The sequence below is a fragment of the Protopterus annectens genome, chromosome 9.part0, assembly GCF_019279795.1.
Source record: "Protopterus annectens isolate FY-2018-M chromosome 9.part0, PAN1.0, whole genome shotgun sequence".
Lineage (NCBI taxonomy): Eukaryota > Metazoa > Chordata > Ceratodontiformes > Protopteridae > Protopterus > Protopterus annectens.
Genome location: NC_056743.1, coordinates 1,212,776,085 through 1,212,803,584, shown reverse-complemented (window position 1 = coordinate 1,212,803,584; position 27,500 = coordinate 1,212,776,085).

Below are 27,500 nucleotides of genomic sequence, written 5' to 3'. Positions count from 1 at the left end.
AAGGTATGTAAAAGAAAATGACATTAATTATTAATCTAATAATCTAGGGTGTGTTGCAATGCCAATATTAACCATTGTTTGTCACTTGCTATTTCTATTTTCGTATTACCATTTTTATTTCATAACTAAATGTGTCACAAGTCATTGAGGAGCATAATGTGAAATGTCATGGTGGGAGGCGAAGTTTACTAAATTTTTATATACTGGGCTGAAACAAAATTTGAATCAGGACCAGACACAGAAAATTGGAAAATCCAGCTCTTAACAACTTACTACTACACAGACTCCCAGTATAATTTTGTTCTAGAGAAAAGTGACTAATCACTATAACCAAATCATATAATACTGTAGATGACTCTCTTGTTCAAGCAGTGTAGCTAAACTATGGAACAATGTCCCACTGCCACTGAAATCCATTCAGAATGCAAACCTATTTCAATCACAACATAATTTCATCTATCAAGATCAATAGATCTGCTCCTGTATATCTCTAGGATAAATGCCATGTTGCCTTCAGCTTACCATATCGTCAAATCATTTCGGTGTTTGCCTTACAAACACAAGGTGCAGGGTTTGAGTCTCACAAGGAATAATTGGCTAGGCTTCAAATGGCTTGCAAGGGCAGTTAGCTTAGTACTAATCTATGAACCTATATATATATATATGGATGTATGTATATATATATATATATATATATATATATATATATATATGGATGTATGTATATATATATATATATATATATATATATATATATATATATATATATGGATGTATGTATATATATATATATATATATATATATATATATATGGATGTATGTATATATATATATATATATATATATATATATATATATATATATATATATATATATATATGGATGTATGTATATATATATATATATATATATATATATATATATGTATATATATATATATATATATGGATGGATGTATATATATATATGTATATATATATATATATATATATATATATATATATATATATATATATATATATATATGGATGTATGTATATATATATATATATATATAAAAGTGTCTCTGCACCTCCTTAAATACAATACTAACATTCTCTGCGCTGCCTAGTTCCTTCCCTCTTTAGCATTTCTTTGCATTTCTAACCACTAATTGCATTTTCTATTATCAGTCTGACAAGCTCACCAGTACGCCTTTGCAGACGCTTAGTGTCAAACATCTACTAATGCATAGGTTCATAGGTTGCGGATAGGCTATCGGCCCTAGGGCCTATGCATACAAGCCTAGCCAAACAATTCCCCGGATATTTCTTCCCACAATATTTATTTCCCTGGATCCCTGTCTAGCAGGGTGACTGACGTGATCCCCAGGGTGAATTTCCTATCTCCCATCCAATCGTCAAGGTTCCTTTTGAAGAGGGCCAAGGAGGTGCTCTCCTTGACATGTATGGGCAGTCTATTCCAGAATATGGGGAGTCTCTGGGTCAGGAACGTATCCCTCCAGCAAGTTTTGTTCATTGTGATGACAAGGTTTAGATCCCTGGAGCATGTGGCTCTGAGGGATTGGGATTTCTTTAAAGTGGAGCATGTCCAACAGCTCAGGGTTTGACATGGCCTTGTATGTTAAGCAGCGATCGCCTCTGTGTAGACAAAATGCCACAGAGTATAGCTGGAGTTATTTTAGATGGTCAGCATAGGGTATCTACTTTAGGCCTGTGATTCTTTTAGTGAGGTATTTCTGTGGCCTTTCCAGCTGTTGCAGATGTCTTGTGAGGAACATACCAAATGGGGCATTGTACTCTATAATGGGTCTAATGAGGGATGAGTACAAAGGGACAATGGCCTCCTTTTTTCTGGATGAAAAGCCCTTAGTGATGAGGTGTGCCACATAGAAAGATTTCCTGACTGTTGTGGCACTATGGTTATCGAAGGTGAGACCACTGCCCACCTGTGTCCCTAAGTGTCTCATCACACTTTTGGTGTTTAGTGTACTGCTACCTATGTGGTAATTCATGAGTACATGTTTTTTCCCAAAGGGGATAACTATACATTTCTTGGCATTAAGCTTGAGCCCATGGCTCTGGCACCAAGCAACTGTTTCTGTAAGGCCCTTTTGTAGAATATCCACATCATTTGGGGATTCAATAATGGCTTCCAGTTTGCAGTCATCTGAGAACTTTGTTAGCCAGAGTCCCTTAGTTTTGGCCTGTACTTCAGAGAGAGGTCCCAGGACTGAACCCTGAAGTACTCCACTTGTCACTTGTCTGGAGCTGGATTTGGAGTCAGCTACTTTTACAGTCTGGGTTCTGTCATAAGCCAGTTGACAACCCATCAAGTGACGTAAGGATTTATGCCCAGCTTAGTAAGTTTATCTATGATTCCAGAGTGGGAGATGGTGTCAAAAGCCTTGGCAAGGTCCAGATAGGCTGCGTGGACCGCCTTACCCTCATCCACAGCTCTAGAGACTGATTCGAAGAAGTCAATCAGATTCAGGAGACAAGATCGGCCCTTCACGAACCCAAACTGGGTGGGGTCTAGTGTTTGAAGGTTGCCAATGTCTTTGTTTATAAGTTCCATGACAATGCGGTCCAGGCTCATCAGACTGATGGGACGGTAGTTCCCGGGATCCAAGGTGGATCCCCCCCTTGTGAAGTGGGATAACTGTAGCTGTGCGCCACTCAGTGGGCACGAAGCCTGAGGTGAGGCTATGATTAAACATGACACTTAGGTGAGGTGCCAGTTCATTTTGTAGTTCATGTAGTACACAGCCCGGGATGTCATCTGGTCCCATGGATGCTGTATTCTTAGCTTTGGAGAGTGCAGCTTCTACCTGTGTGGCCATGATTACTGGAATTTGGCAATCTTTTGGTATTGAGATGGGCCCTTTAGGGGCTGAGAGGGGGGTGAAGTTGGCACTAAATCGATCTGACACGATATTGGCAATATCCTTGGGATCAGTATATTTAATGCCATTCTGTTGTAGCTCAGAGCAGATCTGAGCATTGCCATTTAGATTTTTGACATAACTATAGAATGCTTTGTGGTTGTCTTTGGAATCTTTGGCAATTTTATTTTTGTAACTTGCTTTGGAGGATTGTATGAGGGATCTCAGCTTCTTACTGAGGCTGTTAATGGAGTTTTTTGTATCCTAGGATTTTCCTCTTTTCTGCAACAGTTTCTTCCTTCTGTTGTATAGTTTATTTATGGTAGGGGACCACCAGATTGGCTTCCTTTTTTTGGAGAAGAGCGTCTTGGTTCTATTTGGGATGGCACAATTCATGCACAAGTGGATGTGCTCATACAGTGCCATAGTGTAGGAGTCAGCAGTCAGACTTTCAGCTCCCATCTGCATGGGTGACATGAAGTTTGTCACTTCTGACTTTAGTAGCATGAAGTTGGCTTCGGAGAACTTTTTTGCAGAGGTTTCCTTACTGGGTGGTGGTGGTAGGATGTGGTTGTCAAGGGTGATTTGCTTATGATCAGACCTGACCAATGAGGGGGTGACCACTGATTTGGAGCATCTATCTCCCATGTTGGTAATGACCAGGTCTAGGATATTGCAGCCCCTGTTGGGACAATGGATTAGTTGATCCAGGGCGTTGGAATTTATGAATTCCAAGAACCATTGGGAAAAGGTCTTGGCACCGGAGTAGTTTTCCCAGTTAATGGCAGGGAGTTGTGAGGATCTGTAGCAAGCTACAATTTGGATTGCAGTCTTACCTAGTGTTAGTTGCACCTGGAGAATTTCAGATGCATTATGTTGGGCAACTAGCCTGGAGGTGTGAATATCCTTGGCGAATATGGACACTCCTCCACCTTCAGTGTTTCGGCCTTGGTTTGGTGGCCGAAAAGTGTGGTAAGAGTTGTAGCCTGGTATTGCAGGGGTGCTCTCTGGAGTCTTGAACCAGGTCTCAGTTACTGCACAGATATCAATGTTCTCCATTTTTAGGAGTGCCTCGAGAGAGTGCATTTTGAGGTTTAGACTTTGAGCATTGAGTAGCATTACCTTCAGATTTTGCATACTTGTATCTGTTATGATAGTGGTTTTGTTCTTTGAACCTTGCCTAAAAAAGGCACTATAGGGGTGGCAAAAGCTTTAGCCAGTAACCTGAATCCCAGGGGTGACAGGTGCAGACCATCTCTGGCAAAGCATCATGGTTTGTCGATCATGTCGTCCCAGGCAGACAGATACTGGATCCCCTTTGAATGACACTAGAAGCTTAGCCAATTGGTGAAGTCAATCATTTTGTCCTTATACTGTGGTATAATTCTGGGCAAAGGCAAGATGCTACTCAGGGCTAGGGTCATACCTGCCTGGGCCACATGTTCTGAGAGCTCTTCCATGTCTCTTTTCATGTAGTCCATGGAGGTACGTCTCAAGTCATTCATTCCAACATGGACAATGACGGAGTCGTATTTGTATATTTTGTGGAGTGACTGGAGTGCATGCATTATGTGGCAGATCCTGGCACCCGACAGGCAGCTGACTGTAATTTTCTCCTTGCTCAGTCTGGTGAGTGGGACATTAGTGTGCCTGACTACAGAGTCACCTGTGACTAAAGTGTTGGGTACGTTGTCTTGCCTTAGGGGCTGTTGTTGTGTGGCACACTGTTGTTGTGTGAGCTATGTGTCACTTTGGTTGTGACTGGTGTTTATTTGTGTTTCAGCTTTGGAGGTCCTTGTTGCTTGGGCAGGTTAATGTTAAGGACCTCCGCATATGTGAGTTTAGTGTTGCTATGTGTGGGAGTTGATGGTATGGGTTTTGAAGGGCTATGTGTTGTTTGAGGTGTAGTACAGGTGTTAAACTTCTCCTCTTGACTGTCTAGCACAATCTTGGCTGGAGAGAGCTTTGCTTCCAGTTTGGCTATGTAAGTGCATTTCTCACAGGTTGTAGTGTTGGGTGGTAGGAGGAGATGATTGTCTGTATACATGAGGCAGTTGCTGCATTGCCCCAGTATACCCAGATTCACCAGGTGGACAGGAGAAATCACTGGAAGCTGACCCTTGGACATGCTGATTTAGGTGCTTTTTTTGTAAAGTACAAGAGCTGTTTTCCCTTACCTTTGCAAGGTACTTTGCAATTATAGGCTGTTAAGTGCCTACAATTAATTTTTCCTTATTAACAAGGAGAGTTGAGTGCTTGTATCAGTTTAAGGCTTCCTAGTACTTTCCAACAGGTTCTAGAGCAAGTGCTAGTCACAGGGGTTCAGATTTTAGTACTACTACTGAGAAACCAGCTAGTTCTAAGGGAAAATTTGAAGAGCAGACTTTCTGGCACCTGGAATAGTTTAACAGTAGCCCCGCTGTGCTGCACGATGTGAAAAATGTGCAAACACATGCGTTCTTAAGCCAGAAGGTTGAAAGGGATAGAAATCCGCCCAAAAATGACTAATAAAATTACAATTTCAGAGCTGGAAACTACTCCTCTAGTGTTAGATAGGCAGTACAATGCTCACCACTCCCACTGGTAAGCAGTAGGACTTCCCTCTACCTCAGCAGGGTCTGGATAGCTCTGAACACAGAAAATAAAGTCCTGAAACCAGCAAAGCCTGGGATCTGGACTATACTAGCTAGAAAAGGTGGGAAACAAGCAAACAAGATAGTATTTTGGGGGGGGGGGTTTGGCTAAACAATGCAATAATACAGTAAATAAACACAGAAAATGCAAATGCAATTGAGTGTGTAGCCCTAAACAGTAAATGCAATTAAAACTCTACAGAATTAGCAATTTAAAACGTTTTGAATGAAGCAAGGCAAGTGCAAAACTGAAAAATGATTTATGAGGCAGTAATACAGTAGAATAAGTAGCTAGTCTATATATACAGAAAAGCAGCTAAAACACTAAAATAATTCAGATGCAGTGCAACCTAGAGCACTTGAGTTGTAGCAATATTAAGGCAAATACAGTTTTAATAAATGCGCTAAAATACACTCTATATTCCCAAAATGTTTGAAAAGCACAGTCAGAACACAAGGAGATTCAGGCAAATTTTTTTTTCTAAGAAAGGGAGAAAGGAGGAACAGAAGGAAATAAACTAAGTGGGTTGGCCTTCTCAGATGTTCTCTCTGTATTAGGTAGAATGAGCTAATGACACCAGAGTAGGAGGAGTGTCCCAGATCAAATTTACAGTAGGGGCGGGCAACTGCAAAGCCCCCAAGTATAACAGCAAGACACCAACAGGGAGGGAGGGGAACAATACTAAAGCTAGTAGCCTACACTCTTTTAGACAGTAAACACTACAGAAATGTTTATCACAGCAGTGAGCCACAAAATTAAAGTTTTTAAACAGATAAAGGAGCAAGGAGACTCTACAGAATGCATTTAGCTGCAAACAAATCAGTTATATGATACACTCCTTGGCAGGAAATCAGAACAAACAAATAGGTGCTTAACAAGTACAGAAAATAGCAATAAAATACAGTAAAAAGTATGCAGCAGGCAGTAAAAAGTGCTATATATAAATTGCTAGAAGCAATAACCAGTATAAATAAGCCAAAAAAACAGGATACTTATTGTTATATATCTCAGATCAGAGTTGTAGTCAATGCCCCTGTATAGACAGATATATTTTCAAAGTTAGGGCTTAAATACCAGAAGATACAATCTTAGACAACTTTTTTTAAAAAAAGCTCAAACGAACCAATGAGTACATTAGGATTTTTATACTGTAATAGTTACCTCTACTTTCATCTGAATGTAATCTAATTAGCAAATGAATGCATAGTTGTTAATGTATATTATGTAATGGCTGTTCATGTATATTACTGAATGTATGCATAAAAATGTTTGTAATATGTTGGAGTTTTTCTCCCTCTGCCTCCACTGAAAGTGTTTTTTACTTTTTGCCTAAACCAAGTTGAAAAAAGATCGTACATAAAAGCAAAAGAAAATAAAAATAAATCCACCTGGAATGTAGAGAACTCTGGTGACAGGTGCAGGTTCCACCTGGCTCAAATTATATAATATGTATTAACAGTTTGTTAAAGAAAAGACCACAAACATTATAAAATAAAATATTTTATGCTAACTATGCCATGTTTATATAATGTGTATGATTTTAATGAGATGTCTTTTCAATAAGCATTTTCTTTTTTGCATAATTTATTTTACACATATTCTTAGAGGTCAGACAACCCCTAAATAATATGCAAATAGTCTGCTTCTATAGCCAAACATTGCCAGCACAATGACGTGGTGGACCATTCCTATTAATATAGCCTAGGGAAATGCTGAAAGATGTGTATTAGCTTATACATTTAAGTTGTAGCCTACTTGGAATATACTTGTCTGAGTGTAAACATATCATCCTACACCATACCACTCATTCTGTCAAAAAAATTCAACATAGTATTCCAATTTGATATTATGGTATACAAATACTCACCATATGCATTACTCAAGTCCTTATACAAAAATGATTATCCTAAGCCCACCTTTATAATTTTCTGTCCATTTCTTCATAAGGTGGAGGATATGATCCTTCTGTACAGCTGCTGGCATCTTATATATGTGTAACACATTGCTTACCTGTAAATACTGACATCACCTTAACTCATAATTTTGATAGCATGACTTAATTGTGTCATAATCCAACAATGAATTTATTTCCAAATTCCATATGTCCTTTATGAACCAATTTCCTTCACTCTTCCAGAAACCCCAGAAAATTGGACTTCTTTCTCCTTGTAAGTTTGCTGTTCCCCCTTGCATATTCATATGTGATAGATTCCATTAATGGAGGCTACATTCCAGTTTCATACTTTAGGATAGAGTCCATTAATGGAGGCTACATTCCAGTTTCATACTTTAGGATAGATTCCATTAATGGAGGCTACATTCCAGTTTCATACTTTAGGATAGATTCCATTAATGGAAGCTACATTCCAGTTTCATACTTTAGGATAGAGTCCATTAATAGAGGCTACATTCCAGTTTCATACTTTAGGATAGAGTCCATTAATGGAGGCTACATTCCAGTTTCATACTTTAGGATAGAGTCCATTAATGGAGGCTACATTCCAGTTTCATACTTTACTTTCCACCCACTTCTCCCAGCTTCCCAAAGTCCGGTACCTAAATGTTTTTTTATCTTTTTCCACTACCCCATATTTCCTTCAACACCAAGAACCTTCTAGAGTTACCCATAGTGGTCAGGAATGGAGTTCTAGTCTCAGATATTGACATTTCTCAGTGTATTATTTTCTGAAATCTAGGAGACTTACACCACCATATATTGGAGGTATGCCTACAATATCCCAAAGGGGCAGCATATGGTAGGTGGAAATGAAGGACACTAGTTCCCTTTTTCATGCAAGCTGTCACCTCAGAAGCCCTGCCTCCTAGAAATGCAAGTGCTCCTGGTGATTTACAGTCTCAGCTGGAGATTCAACCAAGAGTTCAGCCTTCTGGGCATGTGCTTTCCAAATCTACCACAAAGACAGGGGAGTAGGCAGTGGCATGTGATTCTTATGTGTTCCCCAGCAAGCTCCACCAGTGCTTGACCACCTAATCAAACTCAGGTTTCTGGGTAGTAGCCAAGGCTTTATCTTACAACATCAGTGGAACTCCCAAACCTCAACATTCTTCAGCAATACTAGATATCTAACTAGGTTTGGCATTATTACCTTTTTGTACCGATACACCCAAAGCCTCATCAGTTTTCATATGAAGGCTACTTTTTTGCCATGGAAAACCATATACATCTGCTCAGCAATTTTAATGTATTAATAATAGTAACATTCAGGTATTCATTTTTCTAAGACATACAAACCTTTTCTAAGTAAAGAAACACTTCCTTGCTTAGCTAGCCTCAACTTCAGGAGGAGTGCATTTTAAGCACTTGTGTTAATGTTTCTGTGGTTTCCATAAGCTAGAACTGGTGAATTAGGTGAAGTAGGTGGCCTTTAGAGGATCTTTTGGTTTGGAACATCACAGTATTGACACTCTAGTTGTTCATCAGTTATGAAGAGTCTCGGTGACCCAAAATTCCATGGTACATGGCCAGCTCATTATTCCTCTTGGGAGTAGATGTGATGGGTTTCCTCTGAAAGCAATCATCTTCCCTGCTCTCTTATGTAATCAGTGATTTATTAGGATTTCAAATGGTCCCCTTCATTTCAAAAATACTCTGTTTCATAGTTTGGTCAGTCATATTACTTTTGGTATGGTGCTTTTTGGTCATTTCTCTCTCTGCATGACCACTGTTGTTAGAAGTCCAGTCACACACATATCTTGGATAAAGTTAAGTTAGTTTGACACCAAGGGATGGGCAGTAGTGGTGAGCATATCCCTGGGATTATACTAAGACCATAATATTCTTCAGTCAATTTATCATAATTCAGCTATCTGGTATGTCTGTCTCTGGAAGAGTTGTTTCAGTACACCCCTTAACATGTCTGCATGCCTGATTCATAACTGCTCCGTTTCTACATCACATTGAATAAGCCCACATACAATAAAAGTGTTATCCACTTGTCTATATAGTTTCTGATGACAACTTGCTGCTCAGTAGCAATGTTATTATTATCATCTTATTTTCCTGGGGCTGTATTTAAGAGAGTTTGCTCTCTGGTGTAGTCTTCTGATTGTTTTAAGGCCCTTCTGAGCACAATTCTCTGCTGAAGAATTGCATTGTTGCTGTAATGGTTGTGTGCTTTGCATTTTGGAAGGAAAAAAGAAAATTCTCTCTCTTGAACTTTAAGGGCTTTTCATTATAGGAGCTCATAATATGAGCCCTGTACCTTGTTCATTGTTGTTTCCTAGTATTCCAATATAACGAAAGAAAAATATGCAATTGTCTTTGGCTTCAAATGCCAATCCAAGCTCATGAGCTGCTTTAGTAGATATAATAGTCTTTTTTTTTTAATTCTTAGTCAAATACATGATATTTTTCTTGACTTGAGGATCAATCTTTAGATCTGTTGTACACTCCAATGATTGTTTCCCTTTATTTTAGATTTTGTTTATGTTGATGGATCACCAGGAGGGTTTGCATCTAAGTTAAATTTGCATCTGGAAAGACCTAACTGCCAGTTCTATATATTTATTTATATTATTATAAAATTCCTTTGCTGTGGGAACATGTTTGATGTTATTATAAGTGAATGTTAAAACTTTGTCATACAGTTTGAGATTTGTGCGACAGAAATCTTGGAATTCCAATATATTGGTTTTTGGGGGTCCTATTGGAACAACGAAAATGCATTTTGTCGAATGCGTTTTCGTTGACACATAAAGACCAAACAGGCAAAACAGTGAAGTGGCTGTTCAGCAAATTCTTTCCCTGGGAAAGAAGTCGCTTGACCGCTTTGTTGCTTTGCCATGTTCTGCACTGTAGTGTGGTCCCTTGTCCGGTATAGCTCCCGAGCGTGAATGTGCAACAGTTACTGACCTTAGGGTTAGGGTGTGGGTTAAGGTAAGTGCATATGTATGAAAGTGTTTACTGTTTTTTTTTTTTTTTGCGTTAGATGTATGGTTGAGTTACGTGTGTATATGTTTTCAGCTATTTGCTTTTGTTTTGGGGAGGGTAGAATTAGGGTTAAGGTAAGTGTGTATGTGTTTGGAACTGTTTACGTAAATGTGCAAGAGTTACTGACCTTAGGGTTAGGGTGTGGGTTAAGGTAAGTGCATATGTTTTAAAATGTTTACTTTTTTTTTTCCGTTAGATGTATGGTTGGGGTACGTGCATATGTGTATTCAGTTGTTTACTGTTTTTTGGGAAGGGGTACAATTAGGGTTAGGGTATGTGTGTATGTGTTTGGAAGTGTTTAATTTTTTTTTTTTTTTGGTTGGAACAGCGATTTCTTTCCCTAGGAAAGAAATCGCTGTTCTGTGGTTTAGACATTTTCAGTTTTCGCTGAAAATGTGTTGATGAAACATAGTTCACTGTTTTCAGCGTTCGATGTTTCAATATAGACCCAGTTGTTGGAGAGGTTGAGATAATGTAAGAGAAAAGGCTACTAGCTTACAGTCTGACTTAATCAGCGAGGGAGTTATTAGCAGAGTTGTGTGTGATATCTCTGCCTTTGTATGTACAAGATCATGAATATTTTGCCCTCTAATTGGACTAGTAACAATCTGTCCCACTGAGTTTTATTCTGTGCATATCCTGTAGTGAAAGTGTAGGTATTTCAGTCAACTGATTGGTAGCTAAATTCTCCCAGGATGATTGAGTTCTTATTTATGGGAGGAAGTTCATCCATGATGTTTGGAACTTGACATGAATTTCCAAGGTCATGAAATATTTCCTTTAACAGGTGATGCACTCATAGCTGATTTTGTTTGGTGCATTTTGGAGTTTGATAAGTTCCATGTGTGGATCTCTGGGAATCGTCTAAATTAATATGGTCTCAGACAAATACAGACTCACCATCAGTTTCCATTGGGTCCAAAGTCAAGTTAGACGTTAAACCCATCTATTGAGGGAAGTGATTTCTGGGCATTTAAACCATGTTTGAGTGATTACAGATCTATAGATGCCTAGTTCCAAATACAGGAGCACCTCAAGTTCAGGTAGACAAAAACATTTTTAATTCCATTTTGTTATAAGCACATTTTCATTTTCTTAATCTGACATGTAGACTTTTCTGCTGAAAATCTGTTTAGAGAATTCCCTTCTAATATTGTTCTTACTAAATGACATTGTATTTTCAGCCTTGTTGGACTCACAGTAGACAAATAACATCTGGCCACACTGAGTGTTCATCTGATATAATTAGAAACATTGTCTCTGCCAAGGGACCCATAAATCAATATGAACATATTGCCAATGTGCTGAAGGGCATTTCCGGAGATACAGACCTGCTAATGGCTGTACATTTTAATGATCTAGCATACAAGCTGAACATCTCACTAAACTCCTGGTCACCATATCAGCACTGGTCCCTCACACAAAGCAATGGACGAAGGAATTCACTCTAGCTGTCACTGTGCCCTTCATTAATTTGTTTCAAAATTTATCACAATGGAGCAGCATAAAAGCTTTGCCATACTTTCAGCTGCTCTTTCTTGGTAATAAAGTCAATATGCAGCAGGTTATCTTTTCTTTATGACCTGGTTTATGCCCATAAGCTGGCTCTGGATCATTCCTGGTTTCCCTCTGCATGTGGTGTCACATCACAGGTACCTTATGACTGATGCTCTGACTATACATCTGCTGGAGCCATACTGACTGATTTTTAAGGATTTTCCTACAACAGATAATACAGTCATTGAGCATTGCAATGCAGCCTTCTCCCCATACTCACTGTCACATAACAGAGATTTTATAATTGGGCACCCTGGCATACAAAACATGTTTGTGGTCATTAAGAGCATTTCTCTTTGCAGTTTAAAAACAACTGCCAGTGACAGGTAACATGCAGTCAGCATTCATGTTCTTCAAAGCAGATACTAGTGGCTTTTTTTCACTCCACAGAACAGACTAAGAGCTGTTCTGCATGTGTGTGCACAGTAACATTGAGGATTCATTAGAAACTTTAATGGAAACGTTGTGGTCATTGGATGATTATAGTACTGTTGGGTGGTGTAGAACAGCATGGTAAAACTCTTCATAAATGATTCATGAGCTTTTCTTTCTTCTCCCCTGTCAGCAGGAAATCGTCTTCTTGGTAGCGATGCACACTGAGAGTTCCATCAAGTATTCGGTTTATTGTTGCTGTCAGGTAACAGCTGTAGACAAACCCCAAATCACAAAACCAAAATACATTGATCTGCAAATAACCCCTGAGGTACTAAGGGCAGTTAAAACTCCCTCTTCTGTTTGATAAACCTGATGACTAGAAATGGCAATTCAAATAAAGATGGATGACTGCTGAGCATAACTGATCAATGGAGTGGGTAAGTATTCTAACTAAAAGAGACCTTTGTGCATCAGAACTACATACCCAATTAAGTAATCAGATTGTAGATGTCTGATGACTTGAAATAGGTTAAATTGACTATGCTTCTGATTTAGTGCTCTTACAGAGATGAAAACACCAGTGCAATGGGAGGGACAGCGACATCTGAGTCACACTTCCAGTAGCCCAGAACCTTCTTATTTCATTTTTTTCCTCAGGGGAGTCATCCTCCTCTAATTCTCCCCTAAATCCTGCAGTGACCAGCAGTGCTAATACTGCAGCATTATCCTTGGTTGCGCAAGTGACTCAGAACCAGACTTTTTATCAAAACCACATATTTAATTGGACCTAAAAGACAGAGAACAAAATGGAGTGACGCAGTGCAGCAAGTCATGGAAATGATGAACAGGTACTGACTTCCCCTAGGTGAAAAAAAGAGACTTTGCCCATATGATTTTTTTGTAAACAAGATCTTTGTATGATAAATGTGACTGACAAATGTTTGGTTTATAGCGTTTCTGGGCATGGCACTCAAGCATGTCTTTTTTTCTTTTCTGCATCTGGTACTTAACTTCATTCATACTTCTGTGCTAACAAAAAATAAATGATGTTTGTGGACTTAAAATTGGTTAGGACATTATATTTCATGATTTTCTTGATATGTTGCTCTGTTTGTGATAACAACATTCTGGGAGATGGTGGCAGTTCTAGACAAACAGCTTTTTTTACCAGCTGCTCTGAACATGAGGATAGTAAACACAGTGGTTAGAGAGATTTACACAGTTTCTTAACTTCCATGCCTAGTACTTTTATGCTTAAGAAGTTATATGATTACGTTTCATATTAATTTAAAGAGAATTTTAAGAAATGTTAATAAAATCGATACACTTTCAATTTTACCAAAGACAAATATAGTACTCTAAATCATTTGGCAAGGAATACTTACCTTATTATCAATCCTTCAGATAGGAACCATACTGCAATTATAAACATTGGCCAATACTTAAAAAATTGACTTATCTGCCTGTGAAACCATTCCCATACAGGAATATGCATCTGCCATGTAAGAATTAAAAAAATATTGTAGACAATGTTCCTTAGTTATTTTCTATTTTCTGTTTTTGGAAACAAGGACTCATTATACTTGGTTGAGGGGAGTATCTGGATCAGGTAAAGTAACTAATAAATAATATGCTTCCTCCTTTTGTCAGTAACTTTCCTTCCTTCATGGTGATTCTACCATGTTAATACCAACGTTATTGTATGTGGAGTGGCATGAAGAAATGCTTTTCTACTGCTAATGTAAGACACAACAGTGGTTTAGAAATTGTCCACATTTATTGGGTTCATTTCTCAAAGCTCATTTGATTCTGGACATGACTTTTTTGCATTTAGACATAATTATGTTACCTATGATAAATCAAAGGTAGTGCCATGTGATCCCATTTGCTCCTGTATATATATATATATATATATATATATATATATATATATATATATATATATATCATTACCTGAATCCAATCAGCCTGTTCGATCTGCAGGGACTGGAGCTTGGTATCCCAGGGGCAAGAGCCTTATGTCCCATTTGCTCCTGCATATGAATACCTATCAGCCCATTCATTCCCTCAGTGATAACACATGGGTGATAGGGAGTGGGTCAGCTAACTGGAGCCACAGATTAATGTATCCTATGCTGTCTTTGGACTCATAATGACTGGCTGGTCAGGAAAGTAGATATACATGTTCCCACACACACATCTCCCATTCCCCAGATCATCAGAGAAGCCCTTCCCTGATGCAGCATGAGCCAAAGCAGTCAGTACAGCCAGGTGATGCACTCCGCAGCAATTGGATGGTGTGAATGCCAATGACCTAGCAACTTTTTCCCCCTTGAAGAAGAGTGAGCTGGTTCTAGCTGTTAAATATTCCTCTCCCACCCAATGCCATAAAAACTCAAGCCACAATCCAAACACTGGTCATCTGGACTGTAGTCATGGCCTCATCCCACTATGGCATGAGGTAGAGTATAAAAATATTTTTTCTACAAAGTATGTGATTCGATATATCGATGATTTCCTGCTCATTTGAAAGAGGGTGGCCACATGCCAGCATCAGATTTTACTTTTGTTTCAATGGCATTTAAAATAACAGATCAGATATTGCATGTATCTGTAAAATGGATAGCAAAGAAAGTGACTACTTGGTTATGGCATTTTGCAGGAGGGGTTCTCCACCATAAACAAACATTTTTCAGTAAACTTTAGATTATAGAAAATCTTCTGCTTCTTACTCCGCATAGATTCATAGATTCATACATTGTTTCAATGCTTAGCCAAGTTTTCCCTCAAACAATAATGATGTCCTGCATCCAAATAGGTTATTGGGGGCTTGGCATGTATAAGCTACCTCTGTCCATAAGGGACATGGGTGCCAGGCCTGGTGTAAATTTCCTTTTCCCCATCCCTGGTCTAGGCTGTACTTAAACTGGGTAATAGACTAACTCAGCTTCACATGGATGGGAAACCTGTTCTATAGGAGGGGCAGACTCTGTGACACATATCTGTCTCTCCAGCATGTTCTGTTTAAGTCACAGACAAAATTCAGGTCCATAGACCTCGTATCTCTGGCACTGTTTGACTTAGGAATATGTAGGAGATTCATATGTGTGGGGTTTGTAGATGCCTTGTAAGCCAGGTATAGATCACCCCTATAGGAGACTCAGTAGAAGGAAAAGGCTTTAAGATGCTCTGCACAAGGCAGGCTTGTTGTGCCTCTGAGGTCACTCTAGTTGCTACATGTGCTTGGGCAGGTATATACTGAAGGGAGCATTATACTCTATGACTGGTCTAATAAGGGTGAAGTACAGTAGAATAATGACCTGTTTGGACCTAGATGCCATGCTTTTATTTCCTCACCACTGTGGCTAGGTGATGGTCAAAGGTAAGGCTACTGCTTACATGCATACCCAGATCTTTGACCACTGGGTCGACTCTTAGGGGCATATTTTCAACATAGTAATTAGTCAGCATGGTTGACTTCCCAAAGGCTACAGTTATACATTTCTTAGCATTGAGTTTTAAGAGCAAGGCTTTGGCACCGTTTGTTAGCCAGAGATAGGCCTTTTTGAAGAATGCTAGTGTCTGCAGGGGATTTGATGATAACCCCCATCTTGCAATCATCTGTAAACTTAGTCAGCCATAAACCTTCACCATTTACTTCCTTTTCAGAGAATTAGAGGCCAAAAAGAAGTGGGCTCAATATCAAGCCCTGGGGGACTCCTCTTGTGACTGGCTTTTTGCTGGAGATAGCCTCACCTATTTTGACCTCCTGGGTCCTATCAGTGAACCAGATGGCTATCCAGTGGGTAATAAAAAGGTTTATACCTAAATTAGTGAGCTTGGCTATAATGCCTGAGTGGAGTATTGTATCAAAAGCCTTGGCCAGGTCAAGGTAAGCTATATGCACAGTCTTGCCCTCATCCAATGCATTGGTGACCCTATCAAAAAATTCCACCAGATTTAATAGGCAAAGCCTTCCTATAACAAATCCAAACTGTGATGGGTCCAGTGTTTGCAAGTTACCTGTGTCTTCATTTATCATGCCCATGATGGCTCTTTTCATTGTCTTACTGGCTGGGCAGATTTATGGGCCTGTAGTTACCCAGATTTGTAGTTGGACCTCCTTTGTGCAGAGGAATAACTTTAGCCATCTTCCATTCCTTGATCACAGAACCTGACTGTAGGCACCAGATGAAAAGTGATTCAATTAGTCATGTTTCATACTATTCATTAAGCATCAGTGTAGTGTTTTTGGCCTTGGAAAGTGCATTGATGACCTGTCTCTTAGAAATAGTTGGAGGGGATTGTGGTATGCTGTATTTCCTTTGGATTATCGGGATGTAGTGGGGGGGGGGGGTTGCACTGAACCTATCAGAAAAAAGGTTGGCAATGGCTTCCAGTTCAGTGTGGGTGATACCATTTACAATAAATTCTGTGCACTGTTTAATAATTTCTTTGAAGTAACAGACATAGCTGTAGAAAGTTTTGTGGTTTTCAGTAGAATGAGCTGATGAGATAAAACTAGAAGGAGTGCTAAAAATTAGATTTGCAGAAGAGGTAGGCAACTCAGAAGCCACCACATTTAACAGCACAACAGCAGCAGGGAATTTGAGTGTGCAAAATAAATCCAGACAGAGATCAGCAATCGTCAGGCAGAGAACCGCAAGTCAACAAGCACTATGGCTAAATAAAGATGCCACTAAATATTTGTATTTAAATAAGAAATGTATTTCTCAGCTCCTCCCACAAATTAGCTGGATGATAGTTACTGACTGCAAAGGAATTATTTTCTAACTGACTCTAGCCAGGCCATCTTAAAACTCCAAAAAGAACAAAAAATTAAAACAAAATGCAATATAAGAAAAAGATAAAGCAAATCTCATGCTTCTGGTATCCATCCTGCACATGCTATTAAATCATTGCCATTTAGTGAGCTTCTGAGGCAGAGAGAGATAAAATATGCACTCTACAGAATGATTTTCAGAACAAAGCTTATAATGTGATTGCTATGTTTTTCTTGCAGGATTATTCCAACCAACATAGGATGAAAGCTTTTAATAGACACAATGCTTTGTTAGAAAAAGGAAAGATATTTTGATGATTCTCAATTTTTTTTCTATTTTCTCTCAAAATATTTTTATACCTTGGAATATAACTTACTTATGTATTTATTTATTTATTTGTTTACTTGTTTTTGTTTGTTAATCAGGTTGGCTGGCTGGTCCAAGGACCTTTCTCAAACACTTATTTGTGGAAATTGGCATGTATGTAGTTAAAGAGACATGGAATATTTTATTTAATGACCTCATTTACAAAATGTAGTTATTTTATGTACCTATATTTGCTTTCAGATTTATTTATTTAATTATCTTTATATTTGTATTTGTTAACCAGATGTGTGGACTGGTCCAAGTGCCAGTCTCACTCACTTGTTTGCAGAAATTGTTATAAATATTGGGCCACATTCAGAAAGGTACCACAAGTTGTAAGCCTGGTATACACCTTGCTGTAACCATTCTGATTCAGAGACACCCTTTGTGCTGCAGCTCCATGGTGGTCTGTCACTGTGACTTAACACAAATGCTAATGAGGCATTCTGGGGAATGGCCTATGCTAATTGGTGATGTACTCTACCCCCAGAAATGCCTGAATTAATACATTTGTACAGAGTGATTCAGAGAATTGCTCAGCTGTGCAAGTTACGGTTAGGGTAGGTGTGTGTGTGTGTGTGTGTGTGTGTGTGTGTGTGTGTGTGTGTGTGTGTGTGTGTGTGTGTGTGTGTGTGTGTGTGTTTGTTTGTGGGTGAATGGATGGATGAGTGTGGTAGTGAGTACAATCTGGTGAGATGGCTGCATAAACGTGTGTGGGGGAGTGCCATACTTCCACACTCCCCTAGACTAATGAGCAAATCATGTAACATTGTTCGGGGGGAACACTAGACACTAGGGATACACCCTTTATGTTATGCCTAAAGGCACCTAAAAATATTCGAACAACATATTGTACACAGTAGACATTGCGTGAGGTGTGGGCAGCACTGCCTCTGTCATCACTGTAAAGCATGTTCCTATATGGTCACTGCCTCTGTCGTGACTGTAATGCATGTTCCATTATGGTCACTGCCCCTGTCATGACTGTAATGTATGTTCCCATATGCTGACTGCCTCTGCCATGACTGTAAAACATGTTCTCATATGGTCACTGCCTCTGTCGTCACTGTAATGCATGTTCCCATATGGTCACTGCCTCTGTCATCACTGTAAAGCATGTTCCATTACAGTCACTGCCTCTATAGTGATTGTAACGTGTGTTCCCATATGGTCACTGCCTTTGTCGTGATTGTAATGCATGTTCCCATATGGTCACTGCCTCTGTCATGACTGTAATCCATGCTCCATTATGGTCACTGTCTCTGATGTGACTGTAATGCATGTTCCCATATGGTCACTGCCTCTTTCATGACTGTAACGCATGTTCTCATATAGCTACTGCCTCTTTAGTGACTGTAACACATGTTCCCATATGGCCACTGCCTCTGTAGTGATTGTAATGCATGTTCCCGTAAGGTCACTGTCTCTGTAGTGATTGTAATGCATGTTCTCATATGGTCACTCTCTCTGCCATGACTGTAATGCATGTTCCCTTATGGTTACTTCCTATGTAGTGACTGTAATGCATATTCCCATATGGTCACTGCCTCTGTAGTGATTGTAACAACGTTCCCTTATGGTCACTGCCTCTGTAGTGACTAAAATGCATGTTACCATATGGTCACTGTCTCTGTCATGACTGTAATGCATGTTCCCATATGGTCACTGCCTCTGTCATGACTGTAACGCATGTTCTCATATGGCCACCACCTCTTTAGTGACTGTTATGCATGTTCCCATATTGCCACTGCCTGTGTAGTGACTGTAATGCATGTTCCCATATGGTAACTACCTCTTTAGTGACTGTAATGCATGTTCCTGTATGGTCACTGCCTCTGTAGTTATTGTAACACATGTTCTCATATGGTCACTGCCTCTTTAGTGATTGTAATGCATGTTCCCATATGGTCACTGCCTCTGCCGTGACTTTAATGCATGTTCCCATATGGTCACTGCCTCTGTAGTGACTGTAATGCATGTTCCCATATGGTCACTGCCTCTGTAGTGATTGTAACAATGTAACCATATGGTCACTGCCTCTGTAGTGATTGTAATGCATGTTCCCATATGGTAACTGCCTCTGTCATGACTATCGGTGAGACATGGAGGAAATGTAAGGTCAAGTTTCAGGAACACCTTTAGGGTAATAGACACATTTTTTTGCCTCTGAATTTTATAACTTCATCCAATAGTTCTCCCTCACATCTACATGCTACTTTTCTACATCAGTTTTTATGGGATCTGCAGAGCTAGGGCTCATGTTAACAATAAACTGGAAACTTAGCTTATCTTGAGATGTAATGTTGCTATTCCTAATCATTTAAACTGTGGTTTTAATTTAAAAATATATTAATATAAATTATGTTTAACTGTGTTTATGGTAGAGATTTAACCTTAATAATTTATGTTTTCAAATTCCCTCTTGTTTTTATAGCTTGCTAATTATATCATTTTTGCTTTTCTACTGGCTGTTTCACTGAACTATTTTATGCCTTATACAAGCTGCCATTTCCTGTGTTTGTTACAGACTTTGAATGTCAGTAGTTCCAAAACATCATTCATTTTAATAAACTGCATTTGTAAGCTGCCACTTGATCATTTTTAATTATGACATTCTTGTGCATATTCACAGGAGTTTCTTAGAGGAGTCTTCAATTTCTTTAGGTCTATACATCTGCTTATTTTACATGTTGTATCACATAACATCAGAACTGCAAACACACCTTCCATTCTTTGTGGGGGATACTGCACTATCAGTGACTTTTGAATCTCCACATATATGAACATCTTTTGATTATTTATCTGTATCTTGAATACTGTTACCATGTATTCAGCCTATTCACTGCCCTCTTGTTAAGACAAAACTCCAGCATCAAGTAGACTGCAGACCACATCAGTGTATTACAATGCAAGTTACACTGCAAGCACAATGAAATGTTGAACTTGCATTTGCTTATAGTTCAGTTGTTACCTTAAAGCCTCTCAGTTTTCCATGTCTTTAATAAAATATTGTTAAGCATTTGTCACCGTTAATGATAATTATTCACCTGTGATAGGGTCAATAAAAGGATCTCAAACTCATACAGTACAGGTCACATGCAGCCCACAGACCTGCCAAAAGCAGCCTACACAGCAAAGTTGTTAATTCATGTGATGCCCGAGCACTTGCCAGCAATCAAGGAGCCTCAGTCCTCACCACTAACACCAGTGAGGGGCGTCCATATAGGGAAAGGATAATAAATACAAATACAGTAAATTTCCCTTAAGAGCACACAGAGATCACAGTCAGTCTGGGGCTGATTTCTCCCTTTCTCTCCAGGTCCCCAATATGACTCCCCATTGGCACAGCTATAGGGTCTAGATCGAAACCTAATGGGCAAACTAAAACCTCCAGCACCCTCTCTGTCCATCCAGTGCTTCGTGTCCCTGCCCAAGTAGCTGACACACATACACTTTGAGATAAGAGTTAAATACAACCACACAGACACTACTGGAGAAGGCTGGCACAGGTTCTCCAGCTGTGCCCCTTTAACCCAGACTATACAGTAGTACCACTTCCCACCACCCACTAATATTTATAAGCTACTAAACAGCCCTTATGAAAGGGTGTCCAATTATACTGTGCAATATTATTATCCAAATGGTAAGTGCAACTGAACAGTCAAGGCTTATTGGAGTGGCTTGGCCTGTATCAGTATATACGTGCAATGTACTCTAGAGCTTAAATTATCTCTACACAAAACAGCCACAGTTGATAGGTTTAAAAATATTTCATAATAAATAATAAAAACACAAGACAATACTTCTTACTACACAGTGCTAGTCAGGAGTTCAGAGAGCACAGAGAAATACTTAAAATAATACAGTAGAAAAGTTCTGACATCAATACAGAAAAAAAATAATATAATCGTCTTAGTTCCTAGCTATATCTAAGAGAAAACACATTTCTAAAATAAACTTACATATAGAACACAGGCAGAGTGCTGGTGAGTTGGATGTTCTCAAGACAAATGCTAAATGCCCTAATTCATTCTGTCCTTAAATTGATAACACAGTACCACTGATTCATTTCAGATTACATCATTTCTTTCTGGTTCCCAGGTTAACAGAAACTCAGAGGGTAATAGCCCTTTTGATCTTGCAGATGGTCAGGAAGCCAGAGCAATAAAATAAATTATACATACAAATTCTACCAATTAATTCTGGTCTCAAAATAATAGCCAGAATTCCTTCTTCTAGACATCTCGGCTCCAAGTTTTAGATCAAATAATTTCACGATGCTTGACTTATCAGCTTTCTTACAGCAGAGTGCACTGTTACATTTTTGAAGTTCAACATCCAATACAGTCATAAGAGAACAAGCCTGTGGCTTACATTAATATTTACAAATGACAGAATTACCTACAAAACTCTATCTGGCTAGGCTGGCAGCCTTCACCTATCTTCACACATCCCCCCACCCCTGGAGAACTCAAGCTAGTTTTTCAAGTGACCCTTGAGAAACGTTGCTTGAGAGGGTTAGGTCTATGTGAGTATACCTTACCCCATTCCCTGTTTTGAGAGCCCATCTGTGTTGGCATTGCTAATCCCACTACGGTGCTGCACTGACATATCATATGCTTGCAACCCTAGGCTCCATCTTAGCAACTTGGCATTTTGCTGGCTGGTTCTGTGTAACGATGTTAGGGGGTTGTGATCTGGCACTACTGTGAACTTACTTCCATACAGATAAGGCTGAAGTTTCTGTAGTGCCCACATTATGGCTAGACATTCCTTTTCTACAGCTCCATAGCATTCCTCCCTGGGTTGTAACCTATGACTGAGATAAACCACTGGGTGCTCTTCTCCCTCTGAAGAAATCTGGCTAAGTACAGCCCCCACCCCATGGTTCAAAGCATCCACCTGCACAACAAATTATTTGCTGTAATCTGGACTGGCTAACACAGGGGGTCCTCCCAAAGCTTCTTTAAGCTCCTGGAATGCCTGCTCACATGCTGGGGACCACACTTCCTTATCTGGCCTGTTCTTCCTTGTCAGGTCTATGAGAGGAGCAACTATGGTACTATAACTGGGGACGAACTTTCTGTAGTACCCTGCTGTCCCTAAGAATGCCCTAATCTGCTTTTTGGTAACATGTGCAGGCCATGCCTGAATGGCTTCTACTTTGGCAGGTTCTGGCTTGCTCTTACCACTCACCACTCTATGTCCTAGGTAGGAGACCTCTGCCATACCCACATGACATTTGCTGGCCTTAAATGTCAACCCTGCACTCTGTAGTCTGCTCAGCACCACACTGACACGTTGAAGGTGCTCTTGCCAGGAATGGCTGTAGATGGCAATATCATCTAGGTAAGCAAGGGCAAACCCACTTGCTCTTGCTAGGATATGATCTACCAGTCTCTGGAAAGTTGCTGGGGCATTTTACATTCCAAAGGGTATCTGTGTGAGCTCATACAAGCCAAAAGCAGTCACAAAAGCTGACCTCTCTCTAGCACTGGGAGTCAAGGGCACCTGCGAGTAACCCTTGGTAAGATCAATTGTTGTAAGATACTTCGCCCCACCCAGCTGCTCTAGGGCCTCATCTGTCCTAGGCATGGAGCCTGGTGCTGCCATCCTTCTTTGGCACCAGTACCACTGGGGAGGCCAAGGGACTGTTGGACTCTTGAATTGCCCCTAGTTCCAACATTTCCTGTATCTCCTCCCTCAGAGTCTGTTTGACTTTCTCAGGCACCCTATAAGGGGCCTACCTAATAGGCCTTTGGGGTCCTGTATCCACCTGGTGCTACACCAGGTGGGTGCACCCTGGTTTCCCAGTGAACATGAACCCAAACTCCTTTAACACTACTCAGATTTCTCAAACCTGGGTAGGAGAAAGCTGCTGGGACATTGCTACCCCTTCCACTGAGGTGTTAGTCCAAGTCTCACTGAGGAGATCAGTCACCAGATCTCCCTCAGATGCCCCTGCAATCCACTGCAAATGCTCAGCACAAGGGCCTCCCTATCATGGTAAGGTTTCATCATGTTAACATGGCACAGTTTGTGCCCCTGCCTCCTGCCTAGCAGTTCTACCATGTAGTTAACATCACTTACCTTTCTTACCACCTTGTAGGGTCCCTCCCAAGCTGCTTGCAGCTTGTTGTGTCTGACAGGAATGAGAACTATTACCTGCTGCCCTACAGCGTACTCTCTAGCTTGAGCATTCCTGTCATACCATACCTTTTTCTGTTGTTGGGCATCTGCCAGTTTCTCCTGGGCCAAGTCCATGAGTTCCCTGAGCCTTGTCCTGAGGTTTAGGACATATGTCACAACAGACTCCTTGTGAGGTACACACTCACATTCGGACCTATCTCAAATTAAAACTAGATCTCCCCTCACCCTATGCCCATACAGCAACTCAAAGGGTGAAAAACCTGTGGACTCCTGGGGAACATCTCTGTACGCAAACAACAGATGGGGCAAATATTTGTCACACTCCCTCTTAAACTGGTCTGAAATGCCCATAGCATGGACTTGAGTGTAGAATTTAACCTCTCAATAAGACTATTAGTCTAGGGATGGTAGGGTTGGTCTTTGGGTGCTTCACCCTTCAGTACTTCCACAGACAAGCCAGAAGGTCTGACATGAAATTAGCACCTCTGCCAATCAGTATTTCTTTTGGGAAACATACCCTGTTGAAAATCTCTAACAAAGCATTTGCCACCCTTTCTGCCTCAACAGACAACAAAGCCACTGCCTCATGGTATCTTGTAGCATAATCTACTGCCACTAGGATATTATTTTTCCCTGTAATACTTGGAGTACTCAGAGGCCCCACAATATCCATAGCTACCCTCTGAAATGACTCATCAATCACAGGCAAATGCATCAAAGGAGCTCTCACCTTGTCTCCTGCCTTGCCTACCTTTTGGCACTGCTCACAGGTCCTGCAGTACCCTGTTACATCTCTGGAAATTCCAGGCCAATAGAAGTTCTGGATAATACATCTCTTTATAATCTTTATGTCCATATGACCTGCAAAGGGAATATCATGGGCTATGGCTAGAAGCACCAGATGGTAGGCTCTAGGCATTACCAACTGCTGTACCCTCTCACCTTCTTGCTCTCTCTCAGGGGTCCACTCTCTATACAGTAACCCTTTGTCCCAGTATTCAGATTCCACCTTCCCTTGAGAATCAGATGACTCACTAGCTAACTGCCTCAGGCCTTGCAATGTAGGCTCTGAGATCTGAGCCTGTCTCAACTCTCTCTTTGTAACCCTTCCCAGCTCCCTTTCCACAAGAAGTCTGGCATTCTCTGACAGTGGTGCCTCACTGTCAGCCTGGGTACTACTACTCACCTCCACCTTTGCAGTCACTCTGCCCAAAGGAACATCAGTACTCACAAGCAGCTGTGGCTTCTCTTCAGTCTCACTGCTAAAGTGTAGCTTCCTCCCTGAAGTAACTACCTCACCAGTCCTGGTTGCAAGTATGCAGTCTGTCTCTAGGTCTCCCTCAGGCTACCAGACCTACATGCTTGTCTCCTAGCCTTACTGCATGTAACTGCATAAGCACATGGCACTGCCTCATACAAATGCTTCCCTAGCAGGACATCTGCAGGATGGTAGTTTGGTATACTTGTTGTCTCAAGACAACCTACTATTGGCATTTTGTCAATCCCGCTTACTGGCTGTCTCAGCTTTTGTTCCCCACCTTGCCTCCATGGACATCTGTATGCCACATGGCCCCACTGCTTGCATTCAAAACATTTAACCCTAGGTCCTGGATGTGTACTTGGATAAGTGGCTTCCCCTGCTAATGGCAGATTCTGTTGGGGTAGTCTGTGCTGCCCACCATGGGTTCCTTTAGACTCATGAGCAGTACTAGGGGTCTTGCTAGGTATAGGTCTCCCTTCTTCACCAACTCATCTGAAGTAGCACATTGTCTATCAGCTAACCAGATCCTCATGTCCTCAGGCAAAGTGCTAAGGGCTTGTCCCCTTACCAAAAGGACTGCTAGCCCTTCAGAAGTGGTGACCTGACATCCACTCACCCACCTATGAAAATAAGTGCTCAGGTCTGCAACATATTCACACACACTTTGATCTGCTTTGCGTCTATGCTCACAAAACTTTTTCCTATATGTTTCAGGTTTTAGCTTAAAACATTCTAACAAGCAATTCTTAACAGTAGCATAATCAAAACATCCCTGATCAGAAATTTTAGACAACACAGTTACAGCTTTACCATGGAGTAAGGGGGTCGGAAAACATGCCCAGAGCCTTTGGTCAACATCATATTGTTTACATACCCTCTCAAACATATGAATGAAACTATCAAAATAATCCCCCTCTGTAAACTGTAGAAGAAATTGAATGACCCTTTGTGCTTCTGGGGTCCAGTTACTCCCTTCCCCATTACCTCCATGACTCTGGCGAAGAGTCAGCATCTCTTTTTCATGCTGCCTCTGCCTTTCCTTTTCCTCAGCTTCCAGGCATAGCAGTTTCTCATTCTCCTCAGCCTGCAAACACTGCAGTTTCTCATTGTCCTCACTCTCTAGATGCCTCAGTCTCTCTGCTGCTTCTATTTCCACACGTGTGGCCTCCAACTCAAGTTTCTTTAGCTCCAGACAGATTTTAAAGTCCTCTGTAGAAAGGCTGAGCTGTCCATTCTCTGAGTGTGGTACATCTCCACTCTCAGTCTGATCATACTCCTGGTTGCTGTTTTCTGATGCTGCTGTGACCAAAGCTGCAATCATCTCTGCCTTAGTCAGGTTTCCATGCACCAGTCCTCTAGCCTGGAACATCTCAGCCAGCTGGCTCCTTGTCAGCTTTCCATACTCCTCTGTTGACATGCTTGCCTGCTCTTCCTGACTAACTAAGCTAACAAAATAAATAAAACAATTGTGATCTGAACTCTGAGTATTCACTACATGGCTGACTTAGAGTACAAAAACACCTTCAGTGATAACTGTACAAAAGCTACAGGAATTCACACTACCCCTACCACTACAAGCCAATTAGTATTTGCCAACCAATTAATATGTGGTGTGGATATCCCACCACTGCCAAACAATTAATATGTGACGCCCATGCACTGGTCCAGCAAGCAAGGATCCTCATTCGTCACCACTAACACCAGTAAGGAGCATCTATATTGGGAAAAGATAATAAATGCACACACAGTAAAGTACAATTTGCCTTAAGAGCACAGAAAGACCACAGTCAGTCTGGGGCTGGTTTCTCCCTTTCTCTCCAGGTCTCCAATAAGACTCCCCACTGACACAGCGTCCAGATCTCAGCCTAGTGGGCAAGGTAAAACCTGCAGCACCCTCTCTGTCCAGCCAGTGCTTCATGTCCCTACCCAAGTACCTGACACACACTTTGAGATAAGAGTTATATACAATCACAAGACATTCCTGAGGAAGGCTGGCACAGGTTCTCCAGCTGTGCCCCTTTAATCCAGACTATATGGTAGTACCACTTGCCACCACCCACTAATATTTATCAGCTACTAAAAAGCCCTTATGAAAGGGTGTCCAATTATACTGTGCAATATTATTATCCAAATGGTAAGTGCAACTAAACAGTCAAGGCTTATTGGAGTGGCTTGGCCAGTATCACTATATACATGCAATGTACGCTAGAGCTTAAATTATCTCTACACAAAACCACCACAGTTGAAAAGTTTAAAAATATTTAATTATAAATAATAAAACCACAAGACAATACTTCTTACTACACAGTGCTAGTCAAGAGTTCAAATATCACATAGAAATACATAAAATAATACAGTAGAAGAGTCCTGACATCAATACAGAAAAAAAATCTAATCTTCCTAGTTCCTAGTTATATCTAAGAGAAAACACAGTTCTAAAATAAACTTGCATATAGAATACAGGCAGAGTGTTGGTGAGTTGGATTTTCTCAAGACAAATGCTAAATGCCCTCATTCTTTCTGCCCTTAAATTGATA